Genomic DNA, 16,764 nt, shown 5'->3' with positions numbered 1-16,764 from the left:
AAAGTTGGTAAACAAGTCGCTATCGAATTGAGTACCATTATCGGATACTATCTTCCTTGGCATCCCATATCGGCAGATGATGTTTTTCACCACGTAGTCCAAGACTTTCTTTGAGGTAATTGTTGCCAGAGGTTCGACCTCGGTTCACTTCATAAAGTAATCTACCGCGACTACTGCGTATTTGACTCTGCCTTTGCCTGTTGGCAGCGAGCCTATGAGGACAATTCCCTAGATTGCAACTGGCCATGGGGAGGTCATCATAGTTAGCTCGGAAGGTGGAGCTCGAGGGATTGTGGCAAACCGTTGACATTTATCGCATTTTTTGACGTAATCAAATGAGTCTTCTTTGATGGTGGGCCAGAAGTACCCATGGCGTATAATTTTATTAGATAGGCTATGCCCCCCAGTGTGGTCCCCACATAACCCATCATGAATCTCTTCTATGATCTTCTTAGCCTCAGGTGGAGTCACACACTGGAGTAATGGCATAGAGTATCCTCGTCGATATAGCCTACGTTCTACAATAGCGTACCTGGGAATCTGATACATTAGTTTCCGAACCTTGGATCGTTCTACCGGGAGGATGCTGGTTTTGAGGTACTCAACTATCGGGGTCATCCAGGTTGGCTCGGAGTTAATCATGCAGACATTCTCCTGTTCAGGCTTTTTATACTGGGTGTTGATAGATGTTCGATTGGCACAATATTCAGCTCGTTGACCTTGGTGGATGATGCAAACTTGGTTATGGCGTCTGCATTTGAATTTCGCTTTCGGGGTACCTGCTCTATCGTGTAAAACTCGAAATGTTTGAGTGTTGCTTTTGCTTTTTCCAGATATGCAACCATTCTTGTCCCACGAGCCTGGTATTCCCCTAAGATTTGGTTGACCACCAATTGAGAGTCACTATAGCAATGTATCGCCTTAGCTTTGAGTTCCTTGGCTATTTGAAGTCCTGCCAGTAGGGCTTTGTACTCAGTCTCGTTATTTGACGCTTCGAAGTCAAATCTTAAAGCAGAGTGAAATCTACTCCCCTTTGGGGTGATCAGTATTATTCCTGCCCCCGATCCATTCTCGTTGGAAGACCCATCGGCATAGAGTTTCCACAACTCGCGGGCCGGGTTATAACTTCGTCGTCAGTCACTCCGGTGCATTCCACTGTGAAGTCTGCCACGGCCTGTCCTTTAATGGTTGTCCTCAAATGATAAGTAATCTCGAATTGTCCGAGCTCAACAGCCCATTTCAATAATCGGCCCAAGGCCTCTGGCTTTGATAAGACTTGTCGCAGTGGTTGGTCAGTCAACACATGGATGGGGTGTGCTTCAAAGTAAGGTCGGAACTTTATACATTAAGGGGTATCTCGATTCTTCCCCTAGTAACCTTTTGTTGACGTAATACACTGGCTTTTGCACCTTCTGGTCTTCTTAGATGAACACGGCACTGATGGCGTGTTCGGTTGTAGCGAGATATAGATATAAAATTTCTCCTATGATAGGTTTCGACAAGAGAGGAGGCTCTGCGAGATGCTTCTTGAGATCTTGGAATGCTAGCTCGCATTCCTCTGACCACTCGAACTTTTTGCCCCCTCTCAAAAGATTAAAACGGTCTGTAGATTTCGAGATAAACCTACTTAATGCTGCCATCTGCCCAGTCAAGCTCTGGACATCTTTATGCTTTTGAGGTGAGGGCATGTCAATTAACGCCTGGATCTTGTCAGGATTAGCCTCTATTCCTTGTGCGTTTACGATGAAACCGAGGAACTTTCCCAAAGACACTCCAAATGAGCATTTCTGGGGGTTGAGCTTCATGTTGTATTTCTGAAGTATGGCGAAGAATTCTTCGAGGTCGTCCACATGGTTATTGTTATGTTTAGATTTGACCAACATATCATCAGCATAAACTTCCATGTTATTTCCTATCTATTCGGAGAACATCATATTTACGAGCCTTTGGTATGTGGCTCCAGCATTCTTGAGCCTGAACAATATGACATTGTAGCAATACAGTCCTTTGTCTGTTACAAAACTCGTATGTTCTTGATCCGGGGCATGCATGGAAATTTGGTTATATCCAGAATAGGCGTCCATGAATGACGTAAGTCCATGCCCAGTTGTGGCATCTATGAGCTGGTCGATTCGAGGTAGGGGAAGCAGTCCTTAGGACATGCTTTATTGAGGTCCGAGTAATCAATACAGGTTCGCCATGTTCCATTAGGTTTCAGAACTAGCACCAGGTTAGCGACCCACTCCGAGTAGAAGGCGTCTCGTATAAATCGATTTGCCTTTAACTTATCGAACTCTTCTTTCAAGGCTTTCTTTCTGTCGACGACCAGGAGTCTTCACTTTTGCTGCTTCGGGGGAAACTCTTGTTAATATTAAGAATGTGGCTTATCACATTCGGACTTATTCCTACCATGTCTGAATGTGACCACGCGAAAACATCCTGGTTCTTTTTCAAAAAGAAAATTAATTGCTATTTGGTTTCTTCCGGAAGGATTTTCCCTACCTTTACTGTTTTTGGGGGGTCTACCTCTTCGAGCTCTTCTAATGGCTCAAGATCGACTCTTTCCTCTACCCTTGGATCAATTTCTTCGTCTATCTTGAAGACTATACCATCCTTGTTCTGAATTATGACAAATGTTTGTGCACTTGTCTGTTTTTTCCCTCTAACGGAAATGCTGTAACATTCCCTTCCCGCGAGCAGGTCTCCTTTTAGCGTCCCGATGCCACTAGAAGTCGGGAACTTGATGGCCAGGTGCCTAACAGATGATACTGCCCCTAGCCCTACCAGGGCGGGTCTCCCGAGCAGTACGTTGTAGGCTAATGGAAGATCAACTACTACAAACTCCATCTTCTTGGTTGTTGAGATTGGGAAGTCTCCCAAGGTCACCGGGAGTTCAATGGATCCCACACAGGCAATCTCTTCTCCTGAAAAACCGTACAACGTTGTTGCACAGGCCTTTAGGTCGCGAAGCACGAGTCCCATCTTTTCTAAGGTGGCCTTATAAAGGATATTAACTGAGCTCCCGTTATCAATCAGGACTCTGTGTACCCTCTTATTCACGAGCTGAAGGGTGATGACCAGTGGGTAATTGTGAGGGAATTGTACATGAGACGCATCATCCTTAGTAAATGTTATGGGTTGAGATTCAACCCTTCGCTGTTTTGGAGCTCTAGGCTCGGGTTCGTAAGGAGATCCATCACCTATTTTTAGCTTATTCACATATCGTTTCTGGGCGTTCCTGCCTGATCTTGCGATATGTGGTCCCCCCGAGATGGTTATGACGTCTTCTCCATCAATCGGAGGGGGTCGTTCGTCCTCCCTTGCTTGGGAGTTGCTGTTCTGGGCAAGGGGTGCTGCTACTGCCCTTTGGCTGGTGGAAGCCTGATTAGGGTTTTGAGTTCTAATATAATGCCTGAAATATCCTCTCGAGATCAGGCCTTCGATCTCATCTTTAAAGTGTTTGCATTCATCAGTTGTATGTCCGATATCTCTATGGAATCTGCAATATTTGTTGGAGTCTCTTTTCACTTTTTGGTTTCTCATGGGGTCTAGATGTCTGAAGTATATTTCCCCTTTCTTCTTCTTTCCCCCTTCCGCCTCTGGATTATTCCCTTCATTCTTCTTTCTTTTATAAGGGTTGTCCCCAGGGGGTTTTGAGGTCGTAGGATCTGCTGAGGTCGAAGTAGAGTTTGTGTTTATTGTTGTAGTTATGGGCTGAGAGGTCATATTCAATGCTGACCTCGCCTCTTCTACATTAACAAACCTCCGAGCTCGTCGATTGAACTCGGTTACGGACCTTACGGGTTTCCTTTGCATGTCCTCCCAGAGAGGACTTCCAGGCATTACTCCAGCTCCGACAGCCATTAAATGGCCACTATCATCTACGTCACAAGCTTGGGAGACTTCCAAGTTAAACCTTGTTAGGTAACTTTTCAATGTTTCATTCGGCTGCTGTCGGACATTCGTCAAGGAATACGCCTCGGGCCTAATTCCGACCATGGCTTTGAACTGCTTTCTGAAATCTCTAGACAATTGATCCCAAGAAGCGAACGAATGTCTCTTATACTTCTCAAACCAGTTTTTTGGTAGCCCATTGAGCGATGCTGAAAAAAACATGCATCTGAGCTCATAGCCCACATTACTTGCTCGCATGATTGTATTGAATGTACTCAAATGACTGTATGGATCGGAATTCCCATCAAATGGTGGGACATGAGGCATTCGGAATCCCTGAGTAAACGGGGTGCTAGAAATATGGGGGGCGAAGGGCTTTAGTTCTTCGTCGAACTCTTCGTCACGATCCCTACCTCGTTCATTTTGTAAGAGCCTGAATGCTCTTTCTAGTTGTTCAATCCTTTCTTGGACTGGATCCACGGGGGGTCTGACTTGAAGCTGGTTATCATTGATCATAACCCCAGTTTCGTGCCTCCGCATAGGATTCTTGCGTCCATTGAGGTGATCTCTTAGATCTGGATTTGAGGGGTTATCATTACCCTAATTATGGTTCAGGTGTTCTCGTAAATCTCGGTGATCCCTTTGATTCCCAGTATTTCTACATCCCTGGTCATACATACTGACCGATCTAGTGTCTCCCGAGCCTTCACTGACATGGCTCGCCGCGCGGTTGTTTCGAGATAGGTTCCTTGCTGGTTGCCTCGTCTCAATAGTATGAGACCGAGACATTTGGCTTCCCGTGGGTTGGGTACCTCTATGCTCCCTAGCAGTCTCCTCATTCCCATGTCTTTGCCCAGCTCGCCTTTCTCTTTCACCCCGAGTCGGTTGCGTGTTTCACCAAGTTGGTGGGGGATACCTTATCGGTGATGGTGGGTGCCTTTATGGGTGATGGTGGCTGGCATCCATTACGAGGCCTAAAAGGTCCCGAGTTTGCTCGAACCGGTTCAGGAACGTTCTGTGCATTACCAAGATTTTGGGTCGGAGCCTCTGTGGGGGCTCGGTTATTCCGTATCTCGCCCGGTACCTCCGCAGTTGAGTTGGCAAGAGCTCCAGCCCGGGTACTTCTCCGGGGCCTCGATGGAGCAGGCTGTTTTGCTGGTGGCAGAGGTTGCTCCGTTCTCCGAGTGGCAGCGCTTTTGTGCGGTCACCCGCGAGGCCTGGGTGGTGGAACATGAACGTCTCATGGAGGCAGAGCTTGGGCCTCTGGCAGAGGCGGGGCTTGAGCCTCCTGGGCCTCGGCACCTAGTCTGGCCAGGTCCTCATTATGTTTCTTGGCTTCTACCAACTGCTTTCGTAGTTGTGGATTTTTGAGCTCCACTATTGGGACATATCGTTCTGGATTATAATACATGTCCTCATCATCCTTGGGGGCCGGTGGTCCCCGAGAGTCAGATGACCCACTCCTCTCTTTAGGGTCCGAATTCACCATGGGTTGTTTTCCAGGGTGTCGGGGGTAGTCAGCTTCATCTAAAATTCCATCCTCTGGAATGTTGGGATCATTCGCTGCCATTGTTGATTCAGGGAGGCTTTTTTACTAGACTCACACACGTACTACTTAATGCTCTCAATGAAAGCACAAATCTGTTGACGTCGTTTTTTGACAACTTAAACAGTAGAGAAATTAAGGAAATGGAAAATGGAGCGAATGAATTTAAAGAGGAAGATAAGAAGGTTTTTACGTGGTTCAGCAATTAATTTTTCCTAGTCCACGAGTCTATGCTATTAAGACTTGGAGTTTTCTGGAAATTCTTCAGAGACGAATTACCCAGAGCTTTCTCCCAAGAAATTAGAAATCAGAATTCGATCCCTCACAAGTGGTCATTCCTTCTCTATTTATAGGGAAGGTTACAGAGTTCCTTCCCACATATTTCAGGAAGATATTCTATATATCAATTAAAATAATGATATTAAATGCAATATCTCCTATATACATGGAAACGTCCCATGAAAATCGGGAACGGATAACAGATTAAATGATATCTGTTACACCCAGATTTCGAGACAAGAGGTTATGACCTCGAAAGCTGGGCTCGTCAAGTGTGAGCTCAAAATGTATGAAAACATTGTATGGTCCAGCTGTACAATCTCTGATGTCAAACAACGACCTCGAAGATGTGTAACCTTGGGATATTTTATGAGTTCGAAATGGCACGACACTGGGATACATCTGTTACCGATTGTCTTCGGATAAAACAGTACGAGCTTGGGAAGAGCAAGCTCGGGTGTGATAGCTTCGACAATATCTGTCTATTCCGAGCATGTCCTAAAGTTCGGTGATAAGTTCGTAACAGTTCCATAAGTCTTGACAGTCACAATGCCGATTGCTGATCTCGAAGACCTGATGAGTCACTTGGGATAGCCCATTACGTGTGAACATATTTATTGTTGTGTAATCCCAATATTTAAGGGACACCATTTAGTCTGCTATCTGTTCCCGATTTTTATGGGATGTTTCCATGTATATGGGAGATATTGTATTTAATGTCATTATTTGAATTGATGTATAGAATATCTCCCCGAAATATGTGGGAATGAACTCTGTAACCTTCCCTATAAATAGAGGAGGAATGACCACTTGTAAAGGATCGATTTCTGATTTCTTGAGAAAAAGCTCTGGGTAATTCATCTCTGAAGAATTTCCATAAAACTCTAAGTCTCAATAACATAGACTCGTGGACTAGGCAGAATTAACTGCTGAACCACGTAAAAACCTTCTTCTTTCTCTTCATCATCCATTCGCTTCATAGTTTACATTGTTTAATTGCTCTACGATTTAAGTTGACGAAAAACGGCGTCAAAAATATCCCTTAAATTAGGGGATTAAATAACAATAAACACGTTCACGCGTAATGGGTTATTTCATATGAATTATCCAATCTTCGAGATCGGACATTAGCATTGACTCTGTCGAGACCAAGAGTCATTCACGAGCTTGCCACCCCAACTTCGTGCTATGCTCGGGACATATGGATGCCGATGAAGCTGTTACATCCGAGCTGGTACTTCCCAAGTTTGTTCTATCTCACCTAAAGGCAATTGGTGAAAAATATGTTTAAGTGTCATGCCGTGCGAGCTCAGAACATATTCGAGGCTACACATATTTGAGCTTTTGAGGTCAGAAATTACAGCAGATCGGTCTGACTGGAGGATCAAATGACGACCATGCATACTTCGAGCTCACACCTGATAAGCCTAGCTTTCGGGATCATGACTCCTTATCTCGAAATCTAGGTGTAACAATCACCATACTACCTATTTTACTTTTTCACATATATAGGACAAAATTATTTTTTCCCCGAACTATAGCACTATTAAGGAAATTATGTACTACGCAAGTGCATGTAATTGTAAACAAGTAATAAAGTGATAAATAAAGTATCGTTCCCGTGAGAATTTTATATTAATTATCAATGAATTAATTTCTTAGTTCTATTTGGTTACTAAAAATTAGATTTCAAGAATAAAAAGAAAAAGAACAAAATAACTAAATTAACAATTGAAAATTAAAAGAAACAAATAACAAATAATTCAATGGATGAAAAATCTACGTATTTAATTTCATCATTTATCCACTCTATTATATCATCAATACAATTTTTATTATTCTTCCTCTCCTTGTGATAGCAGGTTTACTAAAGCAATCTATATTCTTCTTAGGATATATAAATCTCAACCTATATGCAAACTTATCTCTGTGATAAGTTTCAACATACAACAGACATTAAACATAAAATCATAAGAACTACACAAACCATGCAGGTACTCTCGTTCAATATCGAAATTTGTGCTAAACAACTATAACATATTTAACTCTCACTTTTCAGATTTTGAATTAAAATCATATAAATCATGCAAATGGTGATCAAGCATTCTCAATCATTAAACACAAATTGAATAGATCACAAGTATGAAGAAGAAATCATAAAACTTGCATTGAATAATAATTGAGTATCAAAAGACAACATTAAAAACCTAGAAAAGAAAATTAGTTCATGGAAAAGAATAGAAAAAGAAGTAAGAGAAAAAAGAAAGGAAATAGAGAGAGATCTAGAAGAAAGCAAGAGAGATGTCTCTAAAGTAATATAAAATATATTTTTTATAGTGATAAGGTTGTGAAAAGAATTTTCTAGATGTTTCCACTTCTTACTTCATAATGCTCCAAAATATCTTCATTTGAATTTCAAATCCCTTAACTTTAGCATGCGTAATCTTGTAGGTCGAATATCACCAAGTAAACGTCCGAATTTGATTTTTCTTGTGAAATAAGCTTTCGCAGGGCTTTGAATAAGCTTTCCAACGCCACTAAGAAGACGTAAATCAAATATAAGTGATTCGAGAGATGTGATCAAAATACCGAAAGAAACTATCTCAGATTCAAAATATCTCAAATTTTTCCAACAATTTAAATTTGAATTCTCCTTTATCTTCTTCAATCAATTTATATAAATATTTTTTTTTTTGTTTTTATCTTGATTGAAGATAATATTTAAAATAAATTTTGAAATATTTCTCAAATATCCATGTAACAAATGACAATGTGAAATATACAACAACCACACATAAAAAGAACTAAAAAAATAAAATAATAATAATAAAACTAAAAAAACTAAGACTAAAAAGAATTAAAAATTTATCCTATCAAGCACTCGTAGAATTTTGCTCCTTGATTTTTTTTGCTTGTCAAAAATATCCCCCGAACTATAGTATTTGTAACTTTTGTCCATTCTGTCCAAAATAGTAACAGTTTGCTAACATGACAGTAAAAAAAATATTTAAAAATAATTTTTTATTCATTAATTGATTTTAAATTAAAAAAAAAATTAATTTTAAAAATAAAAATTAATAAAAATGAATTTTAAATTTATTAAATTATATAAAATATAATAAATAAAAAATCAAGAAACATATATAGTTTTTAGTCCAAATATAATTTAAATAAAAACTAAAATAATTATTTCTAAACTAAATTATACTTTGAACTAATCTAATTAAATATTTAATTTTTTACTAGATTATTTTCTAAATGTGCTTGATTATCTACATTTGAAATATAGAATTGATCAAGTTTTCAATTTAGTTTAGTTTAGAAATATTGATTTTAGTATTATGCAATTATATTTAGATTTTAAAAAAAATTATGTTTATTGATTTTTTTATTTTATAGGATTTTATATAATTTCATAAATTTAAAAATAAGTTTTTTATTAATTTTTTCTAATTTAAAATCAATTAATTTTAAATATTTTTTTAACTGTCACGTCAGCAAACCTGTTGACGCCATTTTTCGTCAACTTAAACTGTAGAGCACGTAAACAGTAAAAAATTATGGCCAGAAAAACCTGATAAAACAAGGAGAGTTTTTTACGTGGTTCAGCAGTTAACTCTGCCTAGTCCACGAGTCTTTGTTATTAGAACTTAGGAAATTTCTGGAAATTCTTTAGGGATGAATTCTCCAGAGTTTCTCTCAAGATCACAAAATTTTGGTCCTTTACAAAGGTACATGACTTCTCTATTTATAGAGGAAGTCTCATAATACTCTCCCACACGTTCAGGGAAGTTATCCTGTATATTAATAGATTTAATGGCTTTCAAGCCTGTAACTCCTATATACAAGGAAATGTCCCCTGAAGACCAGGGTGCGTATAACCGACTAATAAATATCCCTTTATGGTAGGGGAGTTACAACAATAAATGCAGACTGCGTCTCTTCAAGTGACTCATTAAGCTGTTCGAAATCAGCAATCAACATCATGCCAGTTTAGGTCTCTGAGTAACTTACGAGTTATATTATTTTCTCCAAGACCACATTGTTTCGAGCTCACACTCATGTCAGGCTCGGACCTCTTGATCCGAGGTCACCCGAAAATGGATGCCTTCCGATTTTTGTCTTTCAAGCTTATAAGGACTTCGAGGTCACCCGTTTTTGAGGTTGCCACCAACTATGAAGATTCGGCGCCTAGGTTGCGAACACATATTCTAGATATTGCGAGCTCACACCTGACGAATCCAGCTTTCGAGATCACAATCTTCGAGGCTCGAAATCTGGGTGTAACATTTTGCCCCCTCAAAAGTATTTGTTCGAATGCTATGAGAAGGAAACTTTTGAACTACTTTCTTTGGGAACCGCACCGTCACACATACTCGAGTATGGACACGTGTCAGTTGGGTATTGCTCATTCAAGGTACTCGAGTACCTTGGAAGTCTGCCCACGATCGTTCGCCTGCCACCTTTTCGGCACCATCTTGTCATTTATCCCTGGCCGTCGGATTTGATAAGGATCCTGGCCAATGGCTCGGATTAATCCCTTTTTACCACTTTTGATTGTCTATTTATAAGGCTCCAGTCATCTGCTTCCTCTTATTTTTACGTTTATCAGAGAGACAAGAGAAGAGAGAAAAAACCAGAGGTCAGCCCAGAAAGCTTTTTGCTTTTGCATTTTTTCCCAGCCAAAGAAGCAAAGGACCGCTAGCTTGTTCGAGACCGTGAGATTATACCTACAGCCTCTTCTTCAATCAACTATTTCTCTGCAATCGTCATCTTCATTGCGTAAGTATCTGATTTTTTTTTTATCAGTTTCTGGCTTTGCTGTTTTTTAGTTCCTAGGAATGCACTGGTTCATTTTTTACTTTGATGTACTAGGATGCTTTGATCGATAGATATTAGGTTTAGGTTCTCCCATTACTGGTTCTAAATCTAGTTTATATGTAGAAAGACCTAAACATGGTCTCTTTTTTCTGGGTTTTCAAATTTTGGAAGACGTATCTTGCACACCAAGATATTGGGTACAAAATCTTGGTTTTAAAGAATGCACGATACCCAAGAATACCATTTTTGAATAATCGCCACCTTTTTCCCTGATATTTCGGGATTCTCAAAAATTAAATCCACCTCCTTCCCTTTTTCGTGAAATACACGCCGTGACACTTAATCGGGTCTCCAAGATCGAACTCATCTCGTACCCAAGCATTTCCGAGCTTGTTTCACCAAGCTCGTTATTCTTAATTCCTTGCTTGCATGGCCCTCACCATTTTTTCTTTCTTGCTAGATGTCACAGAATCTGGAAAGACGGTGGGGGTCATTGCTTGCCATCCCATATTCGCCAAAAACTCCGAGCCCAGAGTCGTTGTTTGCCCGGAACCAGCGCCTGATTCGTGAACACGAGCTAGCTCGTGAACAAGAAGAAACCCGAGTTCATTATCGTCGTAAAATCGTCAAGGTCATAGAGAATAAGAGAAAAATCCTTCGAGAGGCTCTTTATCCGAAATCTGACTCAGGGCCTAGACCGATTCCCCTTGATCCGAGGCTAAAAGTGACAGTCGCGTACAACCTGGGAGATTTTCGATTCTCACTGATGGGGGGAGCCCTCCACCTTGCAGCCGAGGAGGGAAATTTTCGAGGCTGAGCATTATTAGAGCTCGGTTACCTCTCTAGGTCAGATAAACGATATCCTAGCCTTTCATGGTATAAGATTATCAGGCTCGCTAAGGTGTCGAGCCCCTACCTCCCACGAGCGAAGCTGCCACGCTCCAGAAGATGGAAATCCTAACAACAAGCTGAGATATGCGGCTTGGAGTCAGGAACACATGAAGACAGGAGCAATACTGCCTTTGAAGTCTTTCTTCAAGGACTTCACATACTTCATTGGGTTGGCTCCATTCCAGCTCAACACTAATTCTTACAGGGTTCTGTCTGCCCCGAGGTCGCTATACCACGAGCTGAAGTGGGAGGAGATCCTATATCTTTTTTGTTTGAAAAGAAATCCCTCCCGAGCTCGGGGAGGAGACGACTTATATTATCTTTTGAGCTACCCCAAGGAGAAAAAGATGTTTGAGGATCTTCCCAACCATCCTCCTAACTTTAAGACAGCCTTCTTCTGGATAGATGGCCTAGCTCCGTCTCAATACTACTCGTTCAGACGGATTCGTAAGTACCCCAACCTCCTTTATCTCTGTGCTCGGACTTTTGTCTGTAGGCTCGTACTTAGTTAAAATGTATTTTATTTTCCAGCCAACTATCATCGTCCCACTCCTACTAACGAGATGAAGGAGCATAGAGAGACTCTGCTCCAACTCCCTTATGGCAGGAGATCCCTCTCTTACCTTTTGCATGAAGGTAAGCTCCGAGCTTGCAGGCACTTGGGAGATGGCCAGTCCACCTTGGATTGGTCCAACAAAAAATATAATCGCTGGGAGCTCGTGCCTTTGTAAACAGGCATCCTCCCCCCAAGGAGAGAGGTGAGGCCCCCACCTCCAGTTCGCTGAAGGAGCCCGCAATCAGGGAACAAGGCCAACGATGAAGCCTTGAGCTCGGGCTCGGATGATCAAGGTACAGTCATCCTAAGCTCGAAAATGTAGTCCCCCACCTTATTAAAACACAAACCCGATAGGTTAGTATTGTGCAAGGACGATAGAGACCATTTTTATGTATGGACTTAGGTAGATGAACGGGTTCATAGGTTCGATAGCTGGCTCGGGAAATACGACACTATGTATAGCCTGAACGAGGTATGGGACGGAATAGCCGTCCAATATGGGACCAAGGACTATAGGGACCTTTCGAGGTTGACGTCCACCTATAGGGAAGGTACTCCCCCCGCCTCTTCTCAAGATGGGGGAATATCATGGTCTCCGAGCTCAAGCTCGGAGGAGAGTTCCAGTTAGGTTTTTCTCCACTTGTTTTTTTTTTATTCTTTGTCTGTTAATGCCATGCTAAATTTTAATTGCTATCATGTAGGTGGCATTGACTCCGACCTTGACGCTGTGCTTGCCAGTGGTGAGGGGGCTCAAAGGAGTAAGCGCCCGCGAGGCTCGCGGAAGTTGGACCGACCCTCTAAAATCCTCAAACGTACTGAGAAGACTCCACCAGCTCCAACTTCTGCAAGCACAGCTGAGGACCCGACTGCCCAGGTCGGCGCATCCGTCCCGCCCGTATCTATCGCGCTTCCTCCAGCTACAATTCCTCCAGCCCTCAGCCAACCCCCGAAAAAACCCCTCAAGCTCCAAGTCACTCTTGCCGTCGGCCCGACCTCACGTTGACGAGTTCGTGGTCGATAGTGCCGCCGGGGCCCACGGAGCTGTAATTGGCTCGGATATCCTCTCTCGGGTGGGTCAGAGTCTTACGGGATTCGACGCTGAGCACTGGGAGTTTGTGAATAAGGCTTGAGACTGCAATACTCTTTATGGTAAGAGTATTGAGCTTACTGCCGCGGTAATTTTTGCAACTTACTTTTAATTGCTTATGTGCCTTGGCTTATGTTCTAATTCAATCTCTTTGTGTTTCAGGCTCTTGTCGTCTCGGCTCAGCTTAATTATAAGCTGACCAATGAGGTACACTCAGCATGTCTTTGGCCCAGGAGTCGAGGAAGCTCCAGCTTAAAATGGCTGATGAGCTCAAGGACTCGAAGATAGAGCTTGAAAAGGTGAATGCTCGGCTTGCGGAGCTGAAGAAAGCTAATGCTAAGCTCGAGGAGGAGAAGGCTTCCACTTTCGAGATAATCGAGAGTGAAAAGACTCGCCTCCTTACCGAGTACAAATAGAAGAAAGACAAGGCGGTTGACCAAGCCATGTACAGGATCTGGGCTAGCAACGCTGACCTTGATACTAGCTTCCTGGGCTCGGCTTGGTGGCCAAATGGCAAACTCGGCTTGATGCAGAGGAGGCTGCTCGGGCCGCTCGGGAGACTGCTCAGAAGGATAGTCATGCTATTCGTCATGGAGAGTCTAGTGCTGCTGGTGCTGAGAAGGCCAAGGAGACTGCTCCTTCATAAATTTCACTTCGGGGCTGCGTCCCTCTATTTTTGTAATTGTTTTAATTTATGCCCGTAGGGCTGATACAATTTCTCTTTCTTTTTGGCATTCTTTTAATATATATGCTTTACATTTATTGATTTGAAATATTTTGCACATTTTATATTAAAGAATTGTGTATGCTTGTTTATTTGCACAAACATAGTTTGGATTTAGGCTCGAGGTTCAATGCATTCACGCACAGTTTGCTCGAATTATCCGCTTCCGATCTCGTTATTTGTCAAGGTCGGATATTACTTTAACCATGAACCCGGAAGTACTTGTATGGTGTGTAATGCAAACGGTTTAGTTATATCTTATTTTTTTAGTTACTTTTTCTCATCCTTGGTTATCTCTCCAAGGTTATGAGTTCGAAACTATTGTTTTATAAGATACTCCAGCCTCGATCTCTACTTAACTCGAAGTGGGTTTATGTTCCAAATTATCGTCGATTAGTTTTAGCTTGTTTGCTCCAAACCTATTAAGGTCGTATTTGGTTTGTAATCCATACACTTATATTTTTAATCTAGTTCGCATATTTGGTTACATCCAAACATTTTTATCTTTTGATAATTTGTTTACGTCCAAACTATCTAAGCTCGCGCATTTGGTTATATCCAAACACTTGTATGTTTTTGATAATTCGGTTATATCCAAACTATCTTAGCTCGTGCATTTGGTTATCTCCAAACACTTGTATGTATTTCGTATATGTTACTTTATTTTTCAAGCTGGTGGTATTTATATATCCCAATGATCCCCCCTTAATATCCTATGAATGTGACCATAGGTTATTAGATTAAGAGAGATTGCAAAAATAAGCCATATTAGATGAAATAAATCTTTATTTGACAAAATCCAAAAGTAGGCAAAACAGTACAGATAAACAGGCATGGTTACAGGCAACATCCTTCCTACACTATTGATAGTAAGGTCTTAGGTGTTCGCCATTCCATGCTCGCAGTACTAGGCTCCCATCCAATCTCGCTAACTTGTAGACACCGAGTCGGATGACTGACTCTATCTGGTAGGGTCCTTCCCAATTTGGCCCGAGCACGCCAGCTGCTGGATCTCGCGTTGCCAAAAATACACGCCTTATCACCAAATCTCCCATGCTGAATTTTCGATCCCAAACCCTCTTGTTGAAGTACCTGGTAGCTCGTTGTTGGTATGCAGCATTTCTTAGCTGAGCTTCATTTCTTCTTTCTTCGATCAGGTCTAGGGTTTCTTCGAGATGAGTGTGGTTCGAGTCTTGGTCATAAGCGTGGGCTTGAATTGTAGGAATTTCGACCTCGACTGGCAACATAGCCTTGCAACTGTACGCCAAAGAGAACGGGGTATGTCCTGTTGATGTTCGGGCCGTAGTCCTATATCCCCATAGGACTTGGGGAAATTCTTCGGTCCATTGTCCTTTTGCTTCTTCCAACTTTTTCTTCAGCAAACTCTTGAGAGTTTTGTTCACAACTTCGACCTGACCATTCGCCTGGGAATGAGCTACTAACGAAAAACTCTTTATTATTCCATTTTTTTCGCAAAAGTTGGTGAACAGATCGCTATCGAACTGGGTTCCGTTGTCAGACACAATTTTCCTCGGCATCCCATATCGACATATAATGTTCTTTACTACAAAGTCAAGGACTTTTTTAGAAGTTATTGTTGCTAACGGTTCAGCTTCTGTCCACTTCGTGAAGTAGTCTACGGCAACTACAGCATATTTCACTCCACCCTTGCCAGTTGGGAGAGAGCCTATGAGGTCGATTCCCCATACCGCAAATGGCCATGGGGAAGTCATCATGGTCAGCTCGGATGGTGGAGCTCGAGGAATCGTGGCGAATCATTGGCACTTATCACACTTCTTCACGTATTCGAAAGAATCCGACTTGATGGTAGGCCAAAAATAACCTTGGCGTATGATTTTCTTGGACAAGCTATGCCCCCCAGTTTGTCTCCACAGAACCCTTCGTGAATTTCTTCAATGATTTTCTTGGCTTCGGGTGGAGTCACACACCGAAGTAATGGCATGGAATATCCCCTTCTATACAGCCTTCTATCCAAAATGGTATAACGGGGGACTTGATACATCAATTTTTTAGCCTAGTTCTGATCTTTCGGAAGGACGCGAGTCTCGAGATATACGACTATCGGAGTAATCCAAGTGGGTTCGAAATGAATCATACATACATCTTCCTACTCTGGCTCGTTAATACTAGGTGCCGAGAGATGTTCAATTGGCACAACATTTAGCTCATCATTCTCGGTGGAAGTAGCGAGCCGAGCTAAGGCATCTGCATTCGAGTTTTGCTCTTGGGGAACCTGTTCGATCGCATAAAACTCGAAATGTTCCAATGCTGACTTTGCCTTTTCAAAGTAAGCTTCCATTTTCGTGCGACGAGCCTGGTATTCTCCCAAAATTTGGTAAACCACTAGCTGGGAGTCGTTGTAGCAATGTATTGCTTTAGCTTTGAGTTCTTTGGCTATACAAAGTTCTTTAGCTTTGAAATCTGCTTCCTGTGGGGGTGATCAAAATGACCCCTGCCCCCGATCCATTTTCATTAGATGACCCATCGACGTAAAGTTTCCACAGCTCGTGGGCCGGGGTTATAACTTCATCGTTGGTCATGCCAATACATTCCACTATAAAGTCTGCCAAGGTCTGTGCCCTAATGGTCGTCCTTGGGTGGTAGGTGATCTTGAATCGCCCGAGTTCAACCGCCCATTTAAGAAGTCGACCTGAAGCTTCTGGCTTAGACAAGACTTGTCTTAGTGGTTGATCAGTTAATACATGGATGGGGTGCGCCTGAAAGTAGGGTCGAAGTTTTCGAGATGAATGAATTAAGCTGAGAGCTAGCTTTTCCATCTAGGGGTATCTCGACTCTGGCCCCAGTAATCTTTTACTGATATAATATATGGGCCTCTGCACCTTCTCTTCCTCTCGCACGAGCACTACACTTATCGCGTGCTCGGTAGTGGCAAGATATAAGTATAGCACTTCTCCCGTAATAGGTTTTGATAAGATGGGGGTTTT

Source organism: Humulus lupulus, chromosome 9, assembly GCF_963169125.1.
Source record: "Humulus lupulus chromosome 9, drHumLupu1.1, whole genome shotgun sequence".
Taxonomy (NCBI): Eukaryota; Viridiplantae; Streptophyta; class Magnoliopsida; order Rosales; family Cannabaceae; genus Humulus; species Humulus lupulus.
The sequence above is the reverse complement of the archived record's forward strand: the minus strand, read 5'-3'. Positions refer to the sequence as shown.